Source organism: Aphelocoma coerulescens, chromosome 2 (assembly GCF_041296385.1).
Source record: "Aphelocoma coerulescens isolate FSJ_1873_10779 chromosome 2, UR_Acoe_1.0, whole genome shotgun sequence".
Taxonomy (NCBI): domain Eukaryota; kingdom Metazoa; phylum Chordata; class Aves; order Passeriformes; family Corvidae; genus Aphelocoma; species Aphelocoma coerulescens.
Window position 1 is genome coordinate 75203961 of NC_091015.1, and position 26203 is coordinate 75230163.

At 42.0% G+C, this 26203-nt stretch overlaps 1 protein-coding gene across 11 annotated transcripts in view; it reads right to left on the reverse strand.

Annotated features, from left to right (window-relative positions):
- ATXN1 (ataxin 1) overlaps positions 1-26203 on the reverse strand; it is a 343223-nt gene that overhangs the window by 171850 nt on the left and 145170 nt on the right. For 9 of the 11 annotated variants that reach the window (XM_069008042.1, XM_069008041.1, XM_069008043.1 and 6 more), the window contains one exon: positions 21654-21752. The exons of 1 other annotated variant lie outside the window; for it this stretch is intronic. The gene's annotated coding sequence lies outside the window, so the exon portion shown is untranslated. Of the gene's footprint in view, positions 1-1744; positions 1922-21653; positions 21753-26203 lie in introns of those variants that run through there. One more of the 11 variants, XM_069008051.1, reaches the window with a different exon arrangement.

The following is a 26203-nucleotide window of genomic DNA, read 5'->3' on the forward strand; positions in this document are numbered from 1 at the left end:
GTGCCTTTGAAAAATAACAGCAGCTGATCAGCACACAAAAACATGATATATTCATTTTTTGCATCTTTTTTGAAGCACTGAAGATTGGTATGCATAAACAAATAGAAATGGAATCCCTCCACTTCACATCCCATCGACATTATGAGCTACTCATTAGAAGTGGGAAAAGACTTCAGATTTGGGGGTTTTCCTGCATCATAAGATTTTGCAGCAAACTCTCCAGAATAAGCCAAAGAGGCTCTTTCAGGTCCCAAAACATTTATTTATGCACTTAACTTTAGGGGCTCCAGGAAGTCAGCAGAACTACTCATATTTACAAGTTAAACACCCACCCAGCCAGAACTGTAATCCATGCCAGTCAGCAGTACCACTGTTAACTGTCTGGAGGAGCTGAATTTGTTCCCTCTGTCCACCAGCTTTCCCTTTCTTTTTATTTCCAGAAGCAAGACGAAAGATAAAAGGGCCTTCTGCTATTTGTACTAATCACCTGTTAGTCACAGGAGTCTGAAAGGCAAACTGACACATCCAGTCATTTTTACTGTTTCCAGTGTTTACAGTATTATTTCTCCAGGACTGTGAAGCAGCTGCCAGTGATTACTAGAATATGGCATGTAGAAGCTCATGTATATGAAAAAAACACAATCAAACAATATGCAGCTCATTAAAGAAAGTTTGTAACTCTGTTCCCTGCCCTAATACTTTGTTTTTATCTCCTGGAAATATTTACCACACCACCTGATTAGGCTGAGCTGCTTATGTATTTTGAAAATACAAATTATGCCATCAGTCATTCGTGATATGACAGTAAATGTCCAATTACACAACTCGGCAAGTGCAACTCCCGCAGTGCACCAAGGCAGGCACGACCCAGCCCCAAGTGCCAGCACAGCACAACCAGACTACCCAAACTTTATTGATCCTAAACGAAAACTTGGGCAATAAATAAGCCCACGCTCTGAAGAACAAAGCTTGGACTGGCTCTAACCCATTCACCAGAGTGATCAGAGCCATGTCTTTGCACTCTGCCTCTGCAGGCAAGGTGAGAGGGAAGCACTTGCAGAGGAAGGAGTGACTGGCACACTTTCCTACAGGTGTAACTATTCTACCTTAAGATTCATTTCCCAGAGTTGGACATCTGTGCCAAGAAGTGGATCTCAATCCTACGTCAAAACCTACTGTCACTCTTTCTTCTCTCTTTCCTCCAATTTTCTTTTGTGCTTTTATGGTCCTCCATGTGATTATTCAGTCCTTTGCATACATGCAGAACTGTACATCGCAGCAGTAGGCTCCAACTCTTTTGGATTGTGACAGCTCAACAGAATTTGCCCTTTGAACCAGGATTAACAGGTAGCTGAAGACCCTTGAGAAATCTACCCTTCAACTTTTACATTGGTCCTCCTTTCCACCTCTATCACACTTAAAGCCCCTCCCTACACAAAATTAGCAATAATATTTATAGTGAACTAGAAGGCAGGAAAGTAAGAAATTACAGTGTCTGTATAAAATTCATGCTGCTGTATTTATTTCCAGTCTCATGTATCTATCATAGCACAATTAAAACTCCCCCAGTGCTAAACAGCTGGTTTCCTCTCTGTTGATGTGATACACTGTGTTGATTCACGTGATACTGATTCGCCCAGGGCTGCAGCTCATTCAGAAAGCTAGCACAAACGCCATGTCCCATTTAAAATCTAAATTACATTTTAAAAGATCAGCCTAAATCTACATAAATATCATTCCTTACTTCTTCAGAGCAGAGAACATCATCTGAGCTAGCCCTTCCATCCTCAAAAGTCCCAGCCAGTGGTCAGTATGACTGGCATGACACAGGTAGCTGCAGAGGACTGCTCCCTGCATCTCCTCGTGATGTGGAAGGGAAGAGCGATTGGTCCCGCGCAGATCTGCACGGCACCAGAGATCTATTTATACAGCTCTAGCGGGCTGAAACTCTGCACAGAAACTGCAGCCATCTCTTCAGCTTTCAAACTGAAGAGGGGTGGATGTCTCTAATTCTGATTCCCATGGTGTTCCCTGCAAAAATGACAATCATTTTAATTTTGCGTGGGGTAGAGCTGCTGGCATGTTTCGCACGTCTTTCCCTACACCAGCTTCAAGATTCTTACACCTCAAGGATTATCAGCTTTGTCACTGGGTTTTAGATTCCACATCTGTGATTTATAATATGGCCACCCAAATTAAATTGAAGGTAACACTTCCCCACTAAGTTCAATTAATCAGTAGGCACTGCAACTTTTTTTTTTAAGTATATGACAATAATAAAACAATCCAAAAAAGGTAATTTAGAGTCATACTATACCACCTGTCATTTGTAAGACTTTACTGTATCATTAGTCAGAGCTTCTGGTGACAATATAACCCACAAGACTGAAACTTGAGTGGTTTATACATGCCATCAAAGCCTTAAAAGATAAAAATCCCACCTCAGAAAGTGGGAGTATTTAATTTTTTATAATACTTTTGTACTAGTATAAAGCATTCACTTAAGTTAAATCAGTGACTTCTTTTCTTAAGGTATTTGTATCTGTTTGATATTTTACAAATATCTAATTCTTTTTCTCAGATCTAATAGTGCTGAGTACTTTGAAGACAATTTGCCAGGGCTTATTAATTAGAATTCCTAGAAACCATTGGAGGTTGGGTTTGGTGAGGGTTTTTGCTTGGGGTGGGTGAGGGGATTGTTTAGGTTTTGTTGTTTCTTGTTTGTTTGTTTTGCCTTTTTTTTCCCCCTCCAAACCAGGACACAGCATTGTAAATGCAAAATTCCAATCACCTCCCCCAGATACCAAATTCTTTTTATGAAGTGGCAGATTCGTTATGTTACTTGGTAACAGCTGTATGGTGTAGTGGCTGGTACTAGGTCTGTACAAACACATGTCCACTGGCTAGAAAACAAAACCAGACAAATTCTCAGCTAGCATAGAAAGGCTAAACTCCAATGAAAACTAGCCGTGAAGGAATGCTGTGACTCAAACTCATCACAGCCATAGCTGTGGACATTACAACTAGCTGCACAGTACTAATAATTACATACCAGAACTTGATTACTGACTTTCCTAGTACTGAAAATGCTCATAAAAATGGAATGTTATGAGAGCATTAAAACATTTTTTAAAAGTCATTGAAATTAAATATGGACAAATCGGGTATGGCAGTTTTCCATTAGCTCATGTTGTTCCACTGCAGCTCAATGTATTCATGGACACATGCATGTGCATGCACACATACACACAGTTTGGTGAAGTGGAGAAAAAGAAGAAAATAGATTTTATGAACAACCAAAGAAGTAGAAATTAAAGAACAGATTCAGCAGCCCAATGAAGCACATGATTCATTTCCATTATCTTCAATAGAGCTTGACTGTGGTTAAAGTGCTTTGATGAACGAGGGTCCCCAAAACACAGTGCTCCTCAATCCAGTTATCTGATCATGGCTTTATGTGAAACAAAACACTTGAAAGCAACTAAAGGTAAGGAAACGCTCAGGTTTAGCAAACAAAAGCCCTGTAGGAATTCTACTAGTTAGGAAAAAACCCACAGTGGCTTCCTAAATTTTCATCACCTCTAGCAGCTTTTGAATAATGCAATGGCCTTTCTGGAAGCTTCATAAAACTGTATGTAATCCACACAAGAAATTCTACAATGTCTCAGCACTTCCTGGGGACTCAGAGCAGTACGGTAGCCTTGCAACACAAGCAGAGATTAATCATTTTCTAATGCACAGTAATAAATAATGTATCCCACATAGTACATAAATTAAAGCTGTAATTTCATCCCGGTTCTGTGATGACACCAGAAGCCCAAGATGGAATTTCAGACTCGTTATGACCAGTCAGGATACGCATTATTCCTAAAATTATGATCTGAGAGTTCATAATGAACTGAGACGTTTTGAAGGCATTACCAGAAAAAGAAGGATGTGTAATTACAAGCAGAAAACAAAATTATTAAGTCAGATATTGTTTGCAGAACTTGCTAAAGTAAGCAGTAAATGTCATCCCTCAAAAGCCAACTCAGCATATTTGTAGCAGGGCAAGCAAAGATCACTACTACTATCAAAAAACTGAAAGTGTTCTAATACTACAGGGCAATGCCTCCACCACAGCAAACAGTAAGAAACTATATGCTGAAGTTCAGGTTTGTATGTTACAGGGTCCTTAAAATGCTGAATATATGTCCTCCTACAACCATATACAGCATTTCACTCACAAGTCAAACAAGTATCGTACAGGTGCACAACGTGCATAGAATATCAGGATAAAGTCACAGTATATCTCAAATCCACTTTCCTATATGACAAGAAAGCTACTGAGCAAAGCAAAATACTCATGATGAGAAGTATTTTATCCTTCTGATGAAAAAAAAATATATACACATACACACACAGTTTATACACTGTAAAGGATCTAAAAAATTTTCAAGAACATTGTCCTAGTATTTCTCCTGCAGATAATTTCAAGAAATCTTATTAGGACTCTAAAGACATTTTACAAGTCTAATAACAAGTATTTTAATGCAAGTAAGGTTAGAAGTATGAAGACCAAGAGCCAAAATAATCATCTATATAGAGTTAACTGCTATATTCACCCTGACTTTTGCTACCGATTCCCATGATTTTTAGCAAATCCCACAAGATTTCAAGGAGGTCTGGAGCCAGCTTTCTTTCAGAGACAAGAATAACTTTCTGACCATCTTACACAAGCAAGGCATGAAATTTCACAGAATCATTCATGGTCTGGAGTGGTTCCACATTCTGAACTTCTTTGCTTGGTATTATTCACAGATTTATCTTATCCCCCCTCCCACCACATTCTTGATAATGTGAGACTCATAAGTCATGCTCACTGTCTCTTGCCCTCTCTCCCCTCCCTGCTTCACTTAGGTTTCTAGCTCAGAGAGCTGCAAAAAAAAAAAAAAAAAAAAGAGAGGAAATGTGAAGATTAAGAAAAAAAGTCAAATAAATTGGTGAATTGGTGCAGAAAGTTGATTTTTAAAAGCTGAAAATGGTTAACCTTAGAGTAACAGTTTTTGAGTATCTGAGGCTTCCCCACAAGTCACTGTATTATTTGTTCCTTACCTTCCAACTCTTCCTCTTTCCACTTCCCATTTCTATAATGGTAGAGTGTTCAAACCTGAATACCTGAACTTATATTTTCTATACTCATATTTGAGCACCTTAACAGCAATGGTCTCATATTCAAGGGGCCACTCACCCAGAGAAGCCTACCGATTTTTCTGTTCTCTTTTAATCTCCCTGATAACCAGCAAAATTTAAAATCTGCTTATAAATATTTACATGCCTACATCTGCATTTAAAGACACATGTTTTCCAAGAAACTATTTTCTTCCTTTTTGTCTTCCCTGACTATTCATACAAACCAAAAAACATACCAAAAATCATGAGAAAAGGACAAGGAAAGCAAGACAATTGTCTAAAGGCTCCTCGCCTCCATGCTTTCTCCACAAGAATATCATCACCTCTAAATAGCAACCTGAAACCTACTCAAGAGACTTACGTAAGTTGTGAGTCAAGAACTAAAGCAGCGAGTGTCAAAACATTCAAAGACAGAGTACCCTCTGCTCCTAGTAGTAAAGGAGTAACTGCTGAGAAAATGCAGAAATGATCATTGCACTGGGGAAAAATAAAAGTAGAAACTTCTCAGAGATCAACAGAATCACAGAATCTCCCCTGCCATGTGCAGAGACATCTTCACTGGATTATGTTGCTGAAACCTGACCATTCAAAAATTATCCACACAAACTGAGCTACAGGCTTTGGCAGGAGTAGTACACTGCTAGAAACCCTCTGACCTGGTGTGATCTTGGAGGCTTATTGTGTCTCAAAGAACAATATAAGCTCCCACAAAGTGTTAACATAATGCCCAAAGCATGCCTTCATCTGCCTTTTACTGGGGACTCAGAGAAAGAGATGGTTTTCTATGGAATCTCTTAGACAGTAGGTTATGTTGCTCACCAAGGAATGGCAATCCAACACAGGGACTAGAGGGTGACCCTGTAAATAAATGTCAGCTGCAAAATCAAATACCTCTCCTGAACAAACACTGCTATATTGACAATGTAAAGAGAAGAGAGAGAGGGGAGAGGGGAGAGGGGAGAGGGGAGAGGGGAGAGGGGAGAGGGGAGAGGGGAGAGGGGAGAGGGGAGAGGGGAGAGGGGAGAAGGGAGAAGGGAGAAGGGAGAAGGGAGAAGGGAGAAGGGAGAAGGGAGAAGGGAGAAGGGAGAAGGGAGAGGGGAGAAGGGAGAGGGGACAAGGGAGAAGGGAGAAGGGAGAGGGGAGAAGGGAGAGGGGACAAGGGAGAAGGGAGAAGGGAGAAGGGAGAAGGGAGAGGGATAATTCCCTGATGAAAAAGAAAGAATGTAAAAAAATCTAGAGGGAATGTGAGAGGGAAGGGCACACGACAAACTTAGGTCCGTATAACTCAAACCGATGCAGATTCTTCTCATTCTCATCACCATACCCCATCTATGCTTAAGTATAAATAGAAGGGTTATCTATCATGCTCTCTTTCTTCATGCAAATATCATTTTCACTTTCATGTATTCCGAGGACTATATAACTTATTCGTTCAGAAATTAATCTAAAATTATGCCTATATAATACATATCATATTAATTCACAAGCTTAGTGCACTAGTCATGCAAACACGTACAACAGCTGTTATTCAGAATACTTTTCTCCTATCTGGGAATTATGTTACAACACTTGCACCCTAAATGTAAAGGCTTTTGTAAAAAATTTGTAAAATTGAGCATTAGCCTATTAATTGGTCTTCTTTCCCTCATTGTTAGATCACACATAACACAAGACACGTGGCTGAGGACTCAGAAGCAGTGAAAATTTCAGTGCTTGCAACCCAGGGAGAGAAGCAGGACTGCAGAACTGTGTAACTACAGGAAGAAAGAAGCACAATTGAAAGAGTCCCTGTTTCTGACACAGCACATCTCAGAAGAAGCACTTGTCACAATTAATTGTATCGTGAGGACTTCCCTACTGACACCATACCCAGAAATACGGAATTTTCATCACATGGAATTTCAGTTTTCGTCCTGGAAAAATGAAGGAGAAGGAGGATAGAAGGGTTTTTTTACAACATTTTAAAATTATTTAACTCTACTAACTGAAAAAGACTCATTACCATTGACTTACTGCATTATTGCGATACGGGCATTAAGAATCCAAAAGCAGAACCTCTTGCTGCCTATCATGTATTATTGGTGCTGATTTGTTCCTTAAAAAATATAGGACAAATGAACATACTGCTAATGCATACTGTGTTAATTATTCGGCAGTGCCATGTAGTAACCCTGATGGAAGTTCAAAGGAATTGTGACAGATACGGAAGGAAACAGTAGTATATATAGCTTAAATTTGCATTCAGTCGTTCGCAGCTACAGCATGGGAGAACTGAGAGTAGTGCAAGTACTGAGTAGTGCAAGGCTGCACTACTGCCTAAATGATCACACATTATGCTACCAGATTAAATACTCCTGTGAGATAAAACACTGTAGAGGACTGAAGTTCAGAAAATCAATTTCAACCCTGTTTTGTAAACTTCAGTACAGCTCCAACTCTCTGTTATTGATACCAATTCAGTGGACCACATTTATATTGCAAATCCACACCAGGCTTAAAAAGTCAACCAGTGAGTGCACAACACTGAGAGCACCGGAGGACCCGCAGACACTTACGGACAACACATTGCCAAAACAAAGCTTTAATTTAGAGGAAAAAATACTGGCCTCTGGAGTTGTAAGAACCACCCAGAGATGGGAACTGGGAGTACACAAATAAGCAGAAGCAATGCTATGAGCCTACACAGAGTGATTTCCAAAACTCATCCTCCCACATCTTTACCAAAAAGCAGCCGGGAGAGCTGAGCAGCAGCAGCCAGTTGCTGTCAGGGACCCCTACAGGGCCCCAAAACAGGGCAAAACCCTGCTCCCTGCTCAGCCCAGCTACCCAGGACATCCACGCCCAGTCCACAGCCTATGGGACACAGTGTTGACCCCCAAAATGCCCAATCCAGCTTGTCACCCACTCACACCCACACACCCTCTGGCATCCTTTGCCTCTGGAAAAACACAGTAGGTGCTGCCTCACCCCAGGGCACCTTTGGCTCCCACAAGCCCACAGCAAGTTGTGGGTTGCACTACAAGAGGGGTTTGATCCCTCTTGTAGCAGATCCCACGGCAAACTCCACCTGTCAGGGAAAACCCAGGGTCAAATCACTGCAGCTCACACTCGCTGAGGTGACACAATGCACTCCTAAACACAGACACAACTAAACATATCAATGGTACATATAAGCTTTCTCAGTAAAAACAGATCTGCATGCATTTACAACATACAGCCTTATGTTTTGATGTTGAAGTTTTTACCTCCCCCACGCTCCCTGAAATAAAATATTAAAAAAAATTTCCATTGGCTTTCTTCAATCATTAATCATATTATACTAATAAATATTCTGACAGTGACACTGTTTAAACAACTTCTTCTCCACCCAAAATCCACTGGCAAAATCCACATATAAGCTGACCATCCCATAACCCTGCTTTTGAATGCTAATTGAAATCCACTTTCCCCAGCCAGCACAGTAAAGAGCTACTCTTTGGGAGGGGGAGTGCAGAAAAGAAATGAGAGAGGGGCCTTTGAGAGGAAATAAAAATTGGATCCCTTGATCCCACCATGACATGGCCCAGACATTCTCCCTGTGGGGGAAGACAATGTTTCTTACAGCAGTAAGAGTTTTTATAACATTTTCTTCTTTTTTTTTTTTCCCCTTGCAACTTTGCTTCCTGAAGAATGCTTTATATAAAAGACATGACATTTGGCAACCCAGCTCTGCTGCTTTGTGAAATTCTTTGGCAAGCACCCTATGTGCTGACTGCATTCAGCATATCAGTTTATTTATTTATTTATTTATTTGGGCAGAAGTCAGAGGGAGCAAGCCATACAATTAATGCACAGCACGGTATCACTTCATCCAAAAAAAAAAAACGGGAGAGGAGCTGGGAAAGGAGGGGCTGGAGTCTCTCCTGTTGGGAAGCCTCATCATGGGAGCAAAGATGGTTCTCCAACCTACAAGTGCTGTTGCTGCTCTGGAGCATATACAGTGATTCTCAGATCTCAAGGTGTTTAGGGAACATCAATTAATTAATTAATTAAGACTGGCTTCCACATCAAAGGCAGGTATCATTACACATCTATTTTGCACATGGGTAAAACGAGCCACAAAGTGAACCTAAGCCTGTGTCCCAAGGCAGGAAGCACTGCCTTGCTCCTGCTGAGGGAGAGCCACCCTGCAGTAGCGAGCAGGAGGGCTCAGCACTGGCCACGTGCAGACCCACGCTTTCCCCCTCACACCACGAGGGAAAACAGAACACAGAGACATTTCTACATGCCACCATCTTCCCAAGGGTGCAGCCTATGTCTGTGAGGCACAAGAACCCCTGTCAATAAGCACTAATTTCCTTTGCTCCTTATCGTGTGCCCATGACATACCTCAGCACCATTAGCAGCAAGTCAGGGACAGCACCATGTATATATATAAAATCCGTGGTCATGGGCTTTGAAAAGCAAAATCTCCAAGGGTCAAGGACTCCAATGAGCAATGCCTGTCTCCTAGTCAGATGCCACATGCTGAGCAGGAGGGCCCTACATTCGTGGTTATGGAGTTATGGAGTGCATTAGTTTAGGCTTACAAGAGAACGAGATGCTTCTCAGAAACAATGGAATATTTTTGCTTGTGATCATCATTAGCCCTGTTTATTTACACCAGGGACCAACAAAGCTTGGCAGCACACTGCCAGGGACACCCAGCAACCCAGCAACAGCAAATTCACAGAATCATGAAGTTTTCAAGCTAAACAGGAAAGAGAGATGGGAATTGGAGAGGACATGACATACTTGCCCAGAGACAGAAGCTGGCCATCCCATAATCTTGGAAAGGTAAAGCTCCTGCACTTACCACATATCCCCTGGTATTTTCAAGCTAAACTGCTAGCAGCAAAGGCCCCACTCTATCCAAGGCATTGTTTAGCACACACTATGAAGGAAATGTTGAAACACAGTCTGGTGCCTTCCACAGGAAGGAGCTACCAAGTCTTTAACCCTGCTGATTGGGTATGGAAAGGACTTGTCTCCATCTCAGAGGGCTGAAATGGGACTAGAGACTGCCTGATCAGGTGGTGCTGCTTCAAAGACTATGTCCACTGGCACAGATAAATCACTAAGCCTTTGCAATAGTTTTAAGCAGCTTGGTCTATAACAAGCGTTACCTGTTTAACACTGAAAAAAAGCGTTTTCTATGCACAAGTCTAAAAGAGACAGACGTGTGTTCTCATCTGTTGCATGCACCCTGAAGTAAAAAAGAAGTCTAACTTTGTTCCTAGAAAAGAAAATCTGGCACAGCAATCTAAACCTGCCTTGTGTTTGCTAGAAGAATATGAGGACAACTTTTTTTCTTTTAAATAAAAAGTCTTGCATTACCCTCCCTTCCTGTTCTAAAACTTCTTCCAAGAATATCTCTCTTTCATTTCTAGGCCAATTTTTATGATATCCAAGTAGTTATCACAACAGCACTATAAAAGCACAACTCTCCAAGGTTTATTCAGGGCAGACCTCAATCAGACTGCCAGTTTTGCAGAAATTTGGCATGACCAAAGACTCGGGACAGTAAGATACAGAACTCAGCATCAGTTAAACTGTACAGCAACCTCTGCCAATCATCTGTCCTCAGTGAAACATGGACCAAGCTTGCCTTTGAAACAGATTTAGGGATCTCAGCGCTGAAAAGGGCCAAATGCACACAAATCTGTCCACAAAGAAATCACTGGCAAAATTCCCCTCAACTGAAACAAGGAAATACCAAGTCTTCGGTAGCACTACTCAGTCATTCTTTTTAGCCTGGAAACAATGCACTAGCACTTTAAATGGGGATTTCAAGCTCAGTGAAATTGAGTTACCGATGCCCACACAGGATGCACACCTTGGTCTACAAGCTGGCTCTGAAAGTATAGGCCAAAAGCAAGCAAGGGAAGCCTCAGCACAAGCTGTTTCAAGCTATGGTCTCATTAGCTCAACACAGAGGCTTGAAAGTGCACACAAAAATTGGAGTCAAGGGGTTTTGGATCCACGTGCATACGCTACATATCAAAATACAAAGATGCACACATCCCAGTGCAAAATTTCACACCAAAACACCAATAAACATGTTTTTTCTTTAAACAGAGGAAACAAAAAAATATTCTCCACCAAACATAACTGTGATGGCAACTTAGAGGAACTATCATATTGTAGCACAGGCTGGCAATCTCACTAGCCTGAGGTGCACAGTGCAGAGATGCTATGAAAGACAAAATTACTCAGCTAAAAAATTAGGTACAAATATTTCACTTGAGGGAAAGGAGAATATTATCACAGAGAGACAAGACTTGGAGGTAAAGGGTAGGAAAAGGACACAATACACAAGAAAGGGACAAGACTGGGTTGTTTTTAGCTTAACACTTGCCATTTCGTGAAAAAGCAAACGTGACTCATAGTAAAGGTAACTCAAAGTGTGATGTGACTGCAGTGGAGAGCTGAGCAGACCACACTGCATGAGTCAGCAGCACCGATAAAAAGGGTGATAAGAAGCAGCAGATGGGACATGTCTTTACTAAAACCACCCTGCAGGACACAGGCCTTCTTTCCTCTAATGAAACGGTGGTGCCAAGCTGCCACACGCTGGCTCATACACTTGCAATCCTGTGAATCAAAGAACGCCACGCATGGTTAGAAAAGCAGCAGGCAAACAGCTGCAGACACATCCACATGCAAAAAAAAGCACAGAAAGCAAAGCAACAGCACCGCCCCAACACTCACACACCCTTATGAGTGCCTGGGACACCACCCTCCAAACCACTCAGGCGGCGGGGTGGGGAGGAAGAGGAGAGGGGAAGGAAGCTGTCGCTGGGATCATGGCATTCAACCTGGCCAACGGCCAGCTTTTCCGTTCCTGCTTGTCAGACTTGGCCTTCCTGGTAGGCGCCGAGGGCAGGCGGCTGCAGTATCCCCCCCAGCCCGGTTCTGGCTCCCCTGCATGCACCTGCAGAGCCCGGAGGCAGCTGCAGCTGGACAGCTCGTACGTGTCTCGAGAAGCTGAAAGGGCAGCCGGGGCTATTTGCAGAGCTACACTCCAGTGGACCTGCAGCTCGGGTGGCTTTGCAAAACTCAGGTTTAAAGCTCCATCCTTTTGTTCAGGGTTGCAAACCCTGTTTTGCTGCAAGAGCAGAACACTTAGCCCCACGTTCATGAGCAGCAGAAGCCATACAGTCATATGCAAGGCCACATTACCTGCAAAATGCAAATGCTGCCCTGACCACATAAACAATCTGCAATGGTGGTTCCTCACTGTCGGGATCCTTCCACTTCTGAACCTGGTCAGTAAAGATGAAGGTCCTCTGTCACAAGCTCAGAAGAGGATAGAGACATAAGGCAAAGCTCAAATCACCTTTCATCTCACTTCTTGGATGAAGTAAAATTATACCCTGCCTGTGAGGGGCAAGATGGAAAGTAAAATGCTCTATTTTTAGACACAAGATCCTGCTTCATCAGGTTCATCTAATTTCTAAGAAACAAACTTTGGCAAAGGTCTGCAGCTGAAGGGGGTGAAACATGACTTATTTAATTTTCTTTTAGTGCAGCTCATAGCATGACTAGCATAAATCTAAGGAAATCTGCTTTAGCCACATAGATACACCAGCTGTTTTATTTGGGATAGTCCCTATATTTTAGCAACATATATATATAGAGAGAGAGAGATTGTTTTTCCCAATCTGTCCTGCCAAAATAAGCATGTTATGTCCAAGCATTTCAATGGAGTTAAAAGGTGTGTCTATTCCCCCTGCTCCAAACATCCTTATTTATAGATTTCAAAATTTCGCAGGTACACCAAGGAAGAGCAGTTGCTGAGCCTAACACACTCTGCACAGCAACAGATCCGTTGTAACAGATTACAGGCAGAGAGGGAGACAGGAAAGTGTTGTACTTTCCTTCTTTACAGACGTCCTTGCTTTCAAATGCAGCTTTATGGAGATAACGACAGCAAGGACTTGTCTAAAATACAGCTGGACTGAGAGCCAAGCCTCGCTGCAGCCCCATTGACAGCAGAGCTTGGCTATGCACTTTGGTCATGCACTTTTCTAACCCAAGTGTGTGTATTCCAAGAAGTAGGTAGAGGAACTGCTCCCCTACAGTCATCAGGAGCATTAGTGAAGGGGGAGGGTGGTCAGCCTGTATGAAAAATAGTAAAGTTAGTTTTCATTTCCTGTCAGTTTAAATCTTATCTTAGAAGCTTCATTAGCTGATATTTTCTGGCCTGCGTGCAGTGAAACTCCTTTTGTTACTCACTCACAGAAGGTCCCCCTTAGTGGCCTGCAGTTAAGTGTCTGTGCTCCTGGAATCCACCTTGCCCTGCCCACCATTCGAAGGCTGTAGCAGCCAGTGAATCAGTCTGCATCCACAAATTGTTGTGTTGGCCTTCCCCTTGTAAGTCTACAAACATACATACTCCTGATTATAGCATCCACTGGCAAACTGTTAAAAAAAAAAAGAAGCAAAAAAAAGAAACCCAAAACCAAAAGATAAATGCACAGGATTCATGGAAGCTGATGCACAGTTTTTCCCCCAGTTTAGTTTTTCCATTACCCCTTGAAGGGTCTTGGCCATGCTGAAACACCCTCATGCACATTTCACTGCTGGGTTTCACACTTACTGATTTGCTTTGAACTCATGATGCAAGTGCTTCTATTTATTCTGCAGATGATTCCTGAAATCAGTGTGCAATTTGCATGTGGACATACAGTGTCGACTAACCTGATCACAATTAGTGACAAACTGTGATCAGAACTCAGATGCAGACTCAGGGAGGACTCCCTTGTCCTCAGCCTGCAGACAGTGCTGCACCTACATAACTCCCACCACAGGGCTCTCAGGGCCCCAGTGCAGAAACTGCTCAACAGTGACAAATGGATGACAAACCATGACTGGGAGTTCTGCAAAAAGGTTCCTCATCTCTCAGCCACAGCCCCTGGCAATACACACACTTCTGAGCATCGCCTTTCTAAAGGACCCATCAGATGCACTCATCCCTCTAAGCTGAGCTGCAAGACACAGTTAGGCAAGGGTGACACCCTGCATCAGAGGGAGCTGAGGATGGGCATCAAGCTAGGAGAAGAGAAGGGCAAGGTACAAGTGAGGGAGCACAGAGCTTATGATGCTAAGAGTTAACCAGCACAGGTTAGCCAGGAGCAGCAACTTCTTCCCATGTGTGAACTCTGACCAGGAGCAATGCTGGGATGAGTGTGCAGCCAAATCATGGCTAAGGGAGATGGAAGAGAGGCAATCACCCAATCCTCCCCCCATGCCCATCTCTTAAGATTTATCTCAGCACCACATTGTTGATTCCTTCCCCAGTTTCCAAGAACTGACTTTCCTATACACACTAGGGAAAGAAAATTAGTTTTTCCAGTATCTTTACTTCCAGCTGGTGTTTGCAAAGCTCTCCAAGAACAAAACTGCCAGATTCCACAAGTGATCAGTGTTATCACACTTGATCCATATGTGCCTTGAGCTCGCTGCCCCCCATGGGACCAACAGCCATCACTGCCTTTTCCTGGAAGAGATTATGTAGCATATCAGAAAAAAAATTACTAACTTAATTCCTAAAATCTCTCAACAATCCTCAGTCTCAGTTCCTCATTTACAGCTGGATGAATCTGAAAGACAGAGTCACCTCTGCAAGATCCAAGAATATGACTGGGAACACAACAGCAAAGCCTCAAGCTCTGTTCTTGTCCTCAGTCTGCCACACAACCCTCTTCACCCCTTTGGGCACAGTGGAGATGGGTCACCACCTTCTGCATACAGGCTAATATATGTAAGTGATTTTTTTCTCATGCATTTATGTATGTAAATTAAGACATATTCTAAACTAGGTTATGAAAATGCGTAGTACATTCAAATGCTTTATCTATTGAAACTATTAGAATTCGGGGTTGTTGTTTGAGCAACATTTAGAGAACGCTGTGTTTCCTGCTGAAGTCACAAAGAAAATCAAACCTCAAAACTGCTATCAGTTACTGACTACACTTTTTAAACCAGGACTGCCAGACAGCCTGCAGGAGCTTGCAGCAGCAGAGTCTTCTGCCAGGCCAGGGAGGGTATCTGTCATGCCTTTCATTTAGCAGGCTGAGTTACACAGCCAGCTCAAACAAAAGAAAGAAACTGCAAGTTGTAAATGTAAGAAAATAGGAATTAAAATAATTTCTTAACAGTAGTGATATGCAAGAGTTCAAGATCTATGATTCCCAAAACTCTTATCCAAGATACTGTGACCAAAAAAACCAAATTTGACTTAATAACTACAATTAACTGTTCCTTTTAAAAACTACTTAATTTTAATGCAAAACAAGTTGAATTTTTTTCTCTTCTCCCCTCCTATTTTAAGGAAGCATTCAGTTAAGTTTGACAGAAATCTTTCAGAATCTCCTTTTAGGGCATTTTTGCTGAAGGTTTATTTTAATGTGAATATAGCCTATACAAGTTGCATGCAAAAATCTAATCTAGTAAACAGTGAACAGAAATTTGCACACCACTGATTAAAAAAAAATAGAAAAATTAGAGGCCCACAGAAGTCTATGTTGGAGCAGATTACTGGTAGAACATCTGTAGAAATATGATGTAGTACAAGTTTAAAAAAAGATATATAAAATAATTTCAAGTACTGAAAGCATTCTGTTGTTTAAAGACTATAACCAAAAAGAGTAAATGCAAAGCAAGATTTAGAAGTTGATGATTTCTGTAAAGCTCTCCTGATTGCTGATTTTAGTCACAATTGAAATCAGCAATTTAAATCCCCTGAAGAACTTCCACAGGAAGAGCAGTGCTGATTTATTTCACATGAGATGGGACACTCAAGATCATGAAGAACGTTAGTTTTCTGATGCAGAGCAGATACACTGGGACAAAGACAAGTGCACACTACTATTCTGTATTTTAAAAAGGCAAGAGACTAAAATATATGCACATATGTGCACATGTGAATTCATGTCCTCATTTTGTTATCACACTCGATCAGGACACAGACCTGCATAGCAGCAGACTAGGAAGAGGAAGCTTTTGCAAAGAGGTAAAGGAGCAGCAATTCTTGAGTGCTCAGGGCAGCCCTTCCAGGTGCCAGGAGCGGCTCAGCAGCAGGTCCTCTTGGTGTATGCACAGCAGTGCAAGGCCAGAGCTGCAGGGCCGGGGACACGAATGCGTGGTGATGTCTGACTGCTCGGGGTTAGTGTGGATACTGCCAGGATTACGATAAGCTTTGCTAAATCCATGCTGGGCACATGGTGACTCTGCACTGTCCTCTGTCAGTGCTCCTAGGCCCAGGATGAGGGTGACAAAACATCCCTCAGGTCAAGCCAGAGGCTGCGCTGAGTGGGACACAAGGAGCTTGGCTGCTCTCATCTGGAGGCAAACCGGCTCTCACAACTCAGGGAGCTCTCCTAAGGGTGTCCTGTAACAACTCCATCAACCCAGCTTGTTTTCATGGATTATAGCACCACATGAGACCTCCTCTTCCCTGTCATGCATAGCGACAAGAACAGGGGAAGCTGTGTTTCAAAAAGAAAAATACATTTTTGTTCTATAGCAGAAGCAGAGTTGAAAGACTTCAGGGGACCTGCAGAAACTTTCAAAGTCATAGAAGTGATCCTCCAGTGAGGAAAAAAAGGATTAAAGTGTCCATGGGGACACCAAAATCCATTTCTCAAGGCACTCAATGTAACAAGACAATGGAGAGTAACTCGGATATAGATAGCAATGAGGTAATTAAAGCTTAGTTCTTCCCAGCCTGCTCCCTACTCCACATGAAAGAAGCACACAAGTGCACAAACATCAAGACTGAAAACACAACGTCATGCTCCACTGTAAAACTCCCATGCCTCACAGAGTACTGCTGGCTTTACTATGGCCATGCTATGTACAATCAATAACAGGTACTGATAGTGTTTGCACACTATTTCAATAAGCAAAGCCAACCAACATCACTTCCTCTATTTCTGTACAGAGTAAGATATTTACAGGAACAGCCTTTTGAAATGCTCCAGTAAAATTAGCTTACTCAGATTTTTTTTTTAAACTAGAACAGAGAACAGAAGGGTATCATCATCATTGGGTTTTGTGCATAAATCAGCTGTCTATTTACCACTGGTATGTTGCAATAATGAATTGCCACTATCTCATGAGGTATTTGCTAGGTTATTAGATTACCTAAGTTCAGGGAATCAAAAAAAAAAAAAAAAGTCTTCATTATTTCCTGGGAAACGACCTTCAGAAGCATGTATTCCACCTCCTTTCCCAAAGCAATGCCCAAAATATTCCCGTAGGTGGTTTGTCTGTTTTATAAAAACCTCCAGTGATGATGCTTCCACAGCTTTCTCAAAGGCAAATAACTGCAGCACCAAAATACCCTTATAATTTCAAAGCCTTCTTAAATGTTTACCTAAGTCTTGCCACCTTCATATTCAGCTCATTTCTTTTAGTCGTAACCCCAAGCAGTCAGGCAATACAGAGTTTATTCCCCTCCTCCTCGTAGGAACCTTCCACATACTTGAACACTACTATCATGTCTGTTACTGGCCTTGTCCCCTGTAGACTAAACAATCCCCATTCTTTCATCTTCTTGCCCAGGTCATGTTTTCCAAATCTTTCATCATTTTTCCTGCCTTCTCCCTGGACACCATCCAGCTGGCTCTTGACTGTGCTGTGCCCCAAACTAGGTATTAAGCCATTTCAAACACTGAGTGGAGTGGGTGGGTTATTTTGTGCCTTTTCTTTACACACCCTAAAACAGTGCTTTTTTGAGGAACATGGATGGGGAACCCTTGTTCCTTGTATGACTGCATGACACCTACGGTCTCAGGTCTGCGATCCCTTTCCCTCTCAGATGCACTGTCCTGTGCACACGGCCTGGGAGGATTTGAGCTGGGACACTTCCCTACAGGCATGGTCACCATCTCAGGGTCAGAACCGAAGCGGGCAGGGGATCAAAAAAAAAGCTGCCCACTCAGAAGAGCACAGGCAGCCCAAGTCCCAGGGGAGAAGAGAGAAGGACACATCACAGACTGGTTTTCTTGGTAGTCTGGGAACCAGCTGTGATTTTTTTACCACCCTATTCAACCAAACCAGGCCAAACTGCAACTCCAACACAGCCCAATACCAGCTCACAGACCTTCTTCTGTAGAACCATTACTGAGTCAGCCCCATTCTGTCTCATGCAACTGCATATTTCTGTCTCTCTACAGCACTTTTATTTTGTATCCTAGATGTTTTTCAGGTTTTTTTTCCCAAACTATTCCTCCAGTTAGCCAGGGCAGCTCAAAACTTTCATCCTGCCTTCCAGCAAGCCTGCAGCCCCCCTTCACACTTCTTATCCTATGTAAATTTAACAACTGCTCTCTCTGCTTCATCAATCATTTCAATAATGAAAACAGTGAGTATTACCAAAGCCAGGACAGACCCCTGGGGAATCTCACTCACTCCAGTCTTGAAGTTTACAGCAAACCATGAATAACTGCTTCGACTAGTGCCTGGTGAAATGCTGTGCACCCACATTACAGGCCAGCTAACTACATACCCAGCCTGCCTCAAAGAATGCTGTGTTAAAAAGCAGCCAGAGCCCCCCATCAAAGAGGGAGTAATTTCTGTCAGACAGAGGGGTCCAATTACACTGTCATATGCACTGTTGGAAAGTCTTTGCTAAGCACTGCCATAAAAATGTAATGCATGCTGATAAGAGGAAAAGGAGGGTTGATAACCAACCTTTAGGATGACAGGAAGAACTTCACCAGAACTGAGACAGCAGGAGCCTCACTTTGCTTCCAGCAAAGGAGAGACTTGAAGAAGCAAACTGAAACGCAATATAAAAATTAGAGGAATTTTGTGCCTTCCATCAACTGCTGACAGGTGTGGTTTAGTTTGGCTTTTTTAGTAAAACCAAAACATTTTCTTAGCTCTTCCAGATGTTTTTTCAAATTGCACTGTTTACTGCTCCCTAACAGCCTATTCTGCTCAGAGATCACAAACAAACCAGACAGATAGCAAAGACCATGGTTCCCAAAACCCTGATAAACGCTTTAATCAACCACTGAAAACATCCCCAGCCCCGTACCACGACTAGGAGAAGCAAGTGGCAGTGGCTGGTGCCTGAAATGGGGAGAAAGGGTAAGTTCCATGGAAAGTGAAAGGTGAGGCAGCTTTCCAACGCTGGCTCCCTCTACTTGCCAAAATAGCAATGCCCAGCCCACGCCTCACTCCTACTTCTGTGGAAGATGCGCTTGCTTCCCAGGAGAGTTTACTCTCGCAATGCAGATGTGCTTCACTGAGGCAATCGCACTCTGTTGCGTAACAGAACACAGAATTAAACAGTGTGTGCTGTTTGGTGCATTTTTAAAATGTACACCACAAGTTACTGCAGAGTTCAGTTACGGTGCCAAGAATGTTAACACTATGATTTTAGCAGGGAAGAATACATCATATCCTCCCTACTCCCACAGCTTACTGGAGCCGTAATGTTGCAAAATCCTCTTGTACGTGTCAGTAAAATACAAAGCCACGCATCTGTGTGACTTTCATTTTGATCTTTGGTGACTGTGGGTATCGTCACCTTGGGACCTAACACAGCTGCACCAGTGGCAGGAGCAGGGTGGCTCCGGAGAGAACCTGGCAGGTGACTGCACTGAGGTGCTCCAGCTGAACCCTTCACCCCATGTACTACAAAAGAGGGGTTAAAAAAATAAATAAATAAAATCACAAGCAGAACCCACAACCAATCATTTCTAGTCCCCCCGGTGGACAAGGAGGAACAACACTGCAGATGCTGCCATACTTTGAGTAAGAATATACATACATTTAGATTCTTCTCTGTTTCCAGGAGTTACATAATGCCATTCATCTTCAGAGGAATACAGGTCTTTTCTAAAATATATCATGCATAACCTAGTTTTCCACAGCAGAAAACTCACCAAGGGAATACTGTTTGCTCATACCAGAAACGTATCCCAAAATTACAGTAATTTATAGCCTCATTATCATTGACAAAAGAAATAATACTATTCTCTTCTGACAAATATCAGTACACTGAAAAAGTAATGAATAAATGTCTATAAACAGGTATCAAATAAAGCAACTGTCAATCACTGCAACAAAACTTTAATTAAATCATATGTTAAGCAAAAAAAAGTAAAAACAAGACATATAATCTGAAATCAAAATAAAAATCCATCAAAGCCCAATTCAGAGCACTAAAATACCATAACCTGTTAAGCGATCGGTCATCTAATTGTTAACTGTAAAGTTCCAAGTTTACAAAACAAAGACAAACATACAGATTCAGCAAAGTACTCTGCCATGTGCCAAAGTACATCTGTATTTTAGAAACATATTTTATGTGACTGAGTTTAAAACTCTGGAACTGTTCATGTACACCTCAACCAGGATTTCTTTTTTTTTTTAAGAGACAGAAAGTGATCTGCACTATTCACATTTTAGTATTACAAATCAAATCAGCACTCAGTCTAAGCTGAATACATATTTCTGGAGACACATCAGAAAGGACCCTGAGGATTAGTCCTAACACAAAAGGATGAGGGAGTTGCTTGCTGTCATCCTGCCAATTTTCCAGAACAGGAGAGTTAGCAAATGAGGCATAAAAGGATGTGAGCAAAGAAACGCATACCTGCAAAAAATGCAGAAGTATCAGGTGTGCAAGAAAATGATAGTAAGTAGTATCAGGCCAAATCACAAGAACTGCTGACCAACTGAAAGTCCTTCTGGCCTCAGCTGGAAGTACTTAGCACCCTTAAGACTAATTAAACTTAGAAGCCATCCTAAATTGATGCTACAAATTAAATTTGAATATTCAACACTTAACTTTTTACAGCTCTGACCTTCTGTTGGAATCAACATAAGGCAGCAGCACTAACTGAACCTCTACTTACGTTAAAGAAAATCTTCCCGAGTGCCTCCATATCTGTTATTGTAAAGAAATTGATACAGTCCTCTCTCTTTTATTCCTTATAGTGATAGTGATAGCAATATCAAATATACCTATCATACTGCTGTAGGGGAAAACCCAAAAAGTTCCCTTCTTGGTCTCTGAAAAATCTCTCATTAATGCAGCTGGTGGCTTTCTGAGTGCAAAGACAAAGGGGGGGCATTGTTGAAGTGTGTGGGTGCACACACACACACACATGCAGGGCAAGTGCTGAAGAAAGAGGCGTGCACTCTGCAGCGCAGATCTCTGAACATGAGTGCAGCAGCCAGCCCCAGTTGGGGCAGAGGAACAGCCATGTTAAGGAGTGTTTGAGTCAGCTGCGCACTTCCACATCTGCCAAAGCAGGCTAACAGGTTTCATATGGCAAAGACTGCTTCTGGGGGAGGGGGAAAGCCAAGGTGGGGATGAGGAGCTTCACACTTGCCTGGGGATACCTTGTAAGTCACTATAATTATTCTGATACATAAGATTAAAAAAAAAATCAAAGAAAAATAAATTAATTAACTGAAGAAAAAAAGGGTTAACTTACTGAGTAAGACACCACTTTAAGAGGTTTCCCCACTTTCCCTGCTGTAAAGCACTTCAGAAAAATTCAGCCACTGAGCTACTGCTTTTCTTGACCTTTTCACTGAAAGAGAGCAGAGTAAAAACAGGAAAGAGCTAAAATGATACGCATTAAAGATACTTCATGTTAGGAAAGTCTTCTGAGTCAATGTTGCAAATTCACTCTGTGTCAGATTTGTCAATATACTGCTTGCTAAAGACTACCTATTAAGAGCAGCAGCAGTCAAAGCTGGCATGTTGCCTCTCAGCTGTTGCAGCAACACCGTACACACCATATGATGCAGCTATGTAGCATTTGCATCTGGTGCTGGTTTTCCACACCCAAAAGCTCACTTCATGTCTTTTGATTAATTTGTAATGCCCTGAGCCCCAGGCAGATTTGCTCTGCTGATTTCCCTTTTCTTAACAATAACACAAATAAACATGGAAATAAATCTATTGTCTGAGGAACCCTTCCACTAATTCTGTTCTTTGATGGTTTGGTTGATTTACTATGGCAAGGAATCAAGAGTGAAGTGGATCGTAGCTTAATATTGAGTGTGGTTAATCTTCCCTTTGCATAATGCTGGTACACTATGGCCCAAATACCAGAGATTTATTTGATGTGTACATGCTTTCAAGCATTAGTAAACAAGTTGCAGCCCATTAGGAAAGAAGAGCAGATCCAAACAGTGGTGAAGCTCTTTATGTACTAGATTGGCACTGGCACTGGAATATACTTACATCTGCATGTTCACTAGCTTTAAAATTCTGGACACTATTTCATCATTTTTAAACTATAACTAAAAATATGGCTGAGATCATTTCCCATGTCCTGATGCACGTTGCCTGAATCACAACAAAACTGAGCAAGAAAGACACAGTCTTCTTTTTCTCTTTTTCATCTTTTAATTGATATTATTCCTCGTAACATAACCAAAATGAGGAAGAACATATACTAGAGCCTAAAAAATCTACAGACACACTAATTCCCATGAAAAAACAAAAAGCTTCTCTCACTTCTCATTTCTTATTCTTCCATTACTTTGAAGAACATGTTATAGAACACACAGAAGTACTCTATGAAACATCACTAAATTTTTTACTTTACTAGACCTATCAAATACATTACAATCCTCCATTCAATAACTAAAATATTTTTCTTGCTGTTCATATACAAATTAAATTCGTTTCTTTAGAAGCTGGTCTTAAGAGCAAAGTACTAACTTAAAAATTAATTTTAATAATGAAGTTTCAAGCAATGGTACAGTGGAAGAACTTGAAGTGCACAAAAGTTACTTGCATGTGGCAATGCTTCCTGGAAAGACCCAGTGTGAGTCTACATTATTTGAACACACACAGGCAAAACTCACCCAAGCTGTAATGTTAGGTATCAATAAGTCATTCTTGCAATATGGTGCATCTTTCCTACCTAGGAGAAGAATCACAATCCCGTACTCAGGCACCAGCTTTAGAGCATGGTACCTAATTCCTTGCACTCTCACATATATACGTGATTTTCAGGAAATCTCCCAGTGTTTATAATACATTCACTGACCTCCCCCCCCGCCCCCCACATAGGCTACAACTGTACACCAGCCATCACTGGCCTAGATTTTATCCTGTTCTGGGTTGAACACTGACTTGGGATGACTCAGAAACAGTTGCCTCTGTTTTTTCCCCACTTAATAAATAAAGAAGCCACAACAGAGACAGAGAGAAATTCAGAGCTGGAGGCAGGAAGGACTTTTCAGACAGCAATTCCAAAATCTCATCTGCAGAGGTGTAGAAAACGTACACTCCTGGAGCAAGCTCTTCAGATAAAGCCTCAAATCTTGGTGGCAACTATCAAATGGACACAAAAGTATATGCCTACAAAGGAGGTGCTGTGAGAACAAACACATCAGTGACTGAGAGATGTCAGGATACCACAAAAAAGTAACACAGCTTAAGAAGAGAGGATGCCAATGTCTCAGATAAGCAGTTATGGCCATGTTTACTTAAACTGTTCTGCTGAGCTGTTCCCGTTTCAGGCAGAAAACTTTGATTTAAGGAAGAGACTTGCAGTTCTGTCTTCATTTTTTTTTTGCCTTCAAAGCATGAAAGAACTTCCTTTTTCAAAACCAATTTAACAAAGTTTATGTCCAAACCCTCTCAGTCCCAAAAATGTCAGATCTGAACTCTATTAAAAGCAGCAGTCAGTGCAGCCAAATGCTCCACAGTATATTTAAGAGACTATAATATTTCTAATGCCTTACTGCCTGAAGTCTATGATCTGGAAAACCAGCCAAGCACACCCACCCAAGAGCAACGACTGCTACAAAACTCATATCTACCTGTGGTACCCTACCACCACTGGCATGAGCAAACCAGGGACTCTCCAGCTGCAGACAGTGAGCACACAGACCACCTCTCTGGCAAGAGGAAGCCTGAAGGAAGCAGACAAATTAGAAATTAAAATTGTGCCAAGCATGTAAGCATAGAGCTACTGTTTCAAACTTCAGGTCTTGCAGTTTTATGGATATGTTTTATTACTTGATTTTATTGGACCCTTCTTCTTCTAGCCTACTGCTTCCCTTATATCACTTAACAGTTCCTCCCATCCGTTTCTGCCTCACATCCTTCAGGCTGGAAGATTGCCCAGATCAGCTTCCCCAGTTCAACCACTAACTCCCTTGATGCCAGTGAGGACCAGAGTAGGCATCTGCCCTGAGCTCAGGTATGAGCACCCTGCATGCACACCCAGCAGTATTTTTCCCTGGCCTAAAGGATGCTTGGGAAAAGCATTTTTGATGCAGATTTCACAGTTGCCAGTTGTGACACCGGAAAATAGAGTTCATGCCATCTCCTGACAAAACACCACACCGCCTGTTCTTCCATATAAGGCATACATGTAGTAAAGTAAAGTATCTTTTCCAATACGTTATGCAAAGAGAAACAGCTTCCTGGTACCTATTACAGCTGACTGGGAGCTAAAATGATACTAATTATACTGTTCAGTTGAACTCCAGCAAGGTTTCATGAGTCCTAGCATGAAGAGCTCTGCCTGAGCAAACCCCTTGTCAGGCCCCTCCCTGCAACCACACGTGGGCAAGGCCCATGCCAGTCGCACCCAGCCTGGCACGGCCTGCTGCTCCTCCTCTGTCACCCTGTACCACGGCACCAATAGCACAGGACAGGAGCAAGGCTGTCCCCATCTGAGCAAGAATTTACTCCCAAATCAGGTTTTCTAAGCATCAGACCTGCTGCTGAGGAGCATTTTCCACTGTCTTGCCAGCCTGACTGCTCAAGATGAAGCAAAGGTATGGATGACTCTGCAGCTCCTTCCCTGTTATCACACCAGTGGGCTGATGTGGATTCGCAATGAAGCAAGAGAAGCAGCATGCTCAGATATGAACGAGGCTGAACTTTCAGGAATGGTTTCTCCTGTTTCAGGCCCATCTACCATGAGTACAGGGGAAGTTTTAAAGAGCAGTCAGAAATAGTTCAAGAAAAGGGAAAAAAAAAAAAGGATTATTTGCCTATATCTAAATAATGAAATAAGGCATTTTTCACTTCCATGCTTCAGTATCTCAAAAATAGGAAGGGAGTGTTATCATTTACTACAAGGTACAAGAAATGAATGGATTCCGACAAATACCAACAGTAACACTTTATTCCCTTTCATAACAGAAACAAGCAGAAAACGTTTTACTCCAAAGGATGAGTTTTCCAGAAAGCTTTCAAGTTCTCTGAAAGCAGCCATAACTATAACACTGCCTGCAGAATGTTTGGTAACTTTATCAAAGATGCCCTCTGTTAAACATTAATTTTTATATAGATTCACTTAGCTATCCTGTTGTGTTTTCAAAGGCAGCTCATTTAACTACTTTATTGGATCAGTAAGGAATTTTGGGTATCAACAACTGCACGTATAGTCAAAGAGAAAGAGGCACTAACTGACTCAAAATGGGCAGGGGAAAAAACAGGGAAAATGACACTAAAATGAAAAAATATAATTAATATTCCAAAAAACAATTGGCTTACCAAAAAGATAACTTTTATGATCTCTCTTCACCTGCAGAAAGGCCAAGCAAGCTTTCAATCTTTTTCCACTTGCAAGGCCCTTAGGATTTTCCTGATAAAAGTGAAGCCCACCATAGAACAACTGCACCAGCTGACAGCCAGCTTTGCTTTCCTGAGTCCCTGCTCTTCAGAGGCAGGCTCCAAGTCAACAGGTTCACAGACCACAGTCACTGGTCACTACTGCCACCACAGAGTACAAACTAAAAACCACAAGTACACTGCAAACCAACACTCTGCTGCTCACAACCTCCAGTGAGGGCCGCAACATCCTGAAGGAACATTCCCGCCTTTATGCACACGCAGTGCAACACTCCTGTATCCAGTTATCCCTAAGGGGCAACGTTCCAAAAGGATAGAAAAATTTAGGTAATAGACATTATGCAACATTTGAATTGTATTTAAACAAACGCCAGGCTTAGCAATTAATTGCCTTATTTTCCAGGTGTCCTGAAACTGTGCAGAAGGTAAGCA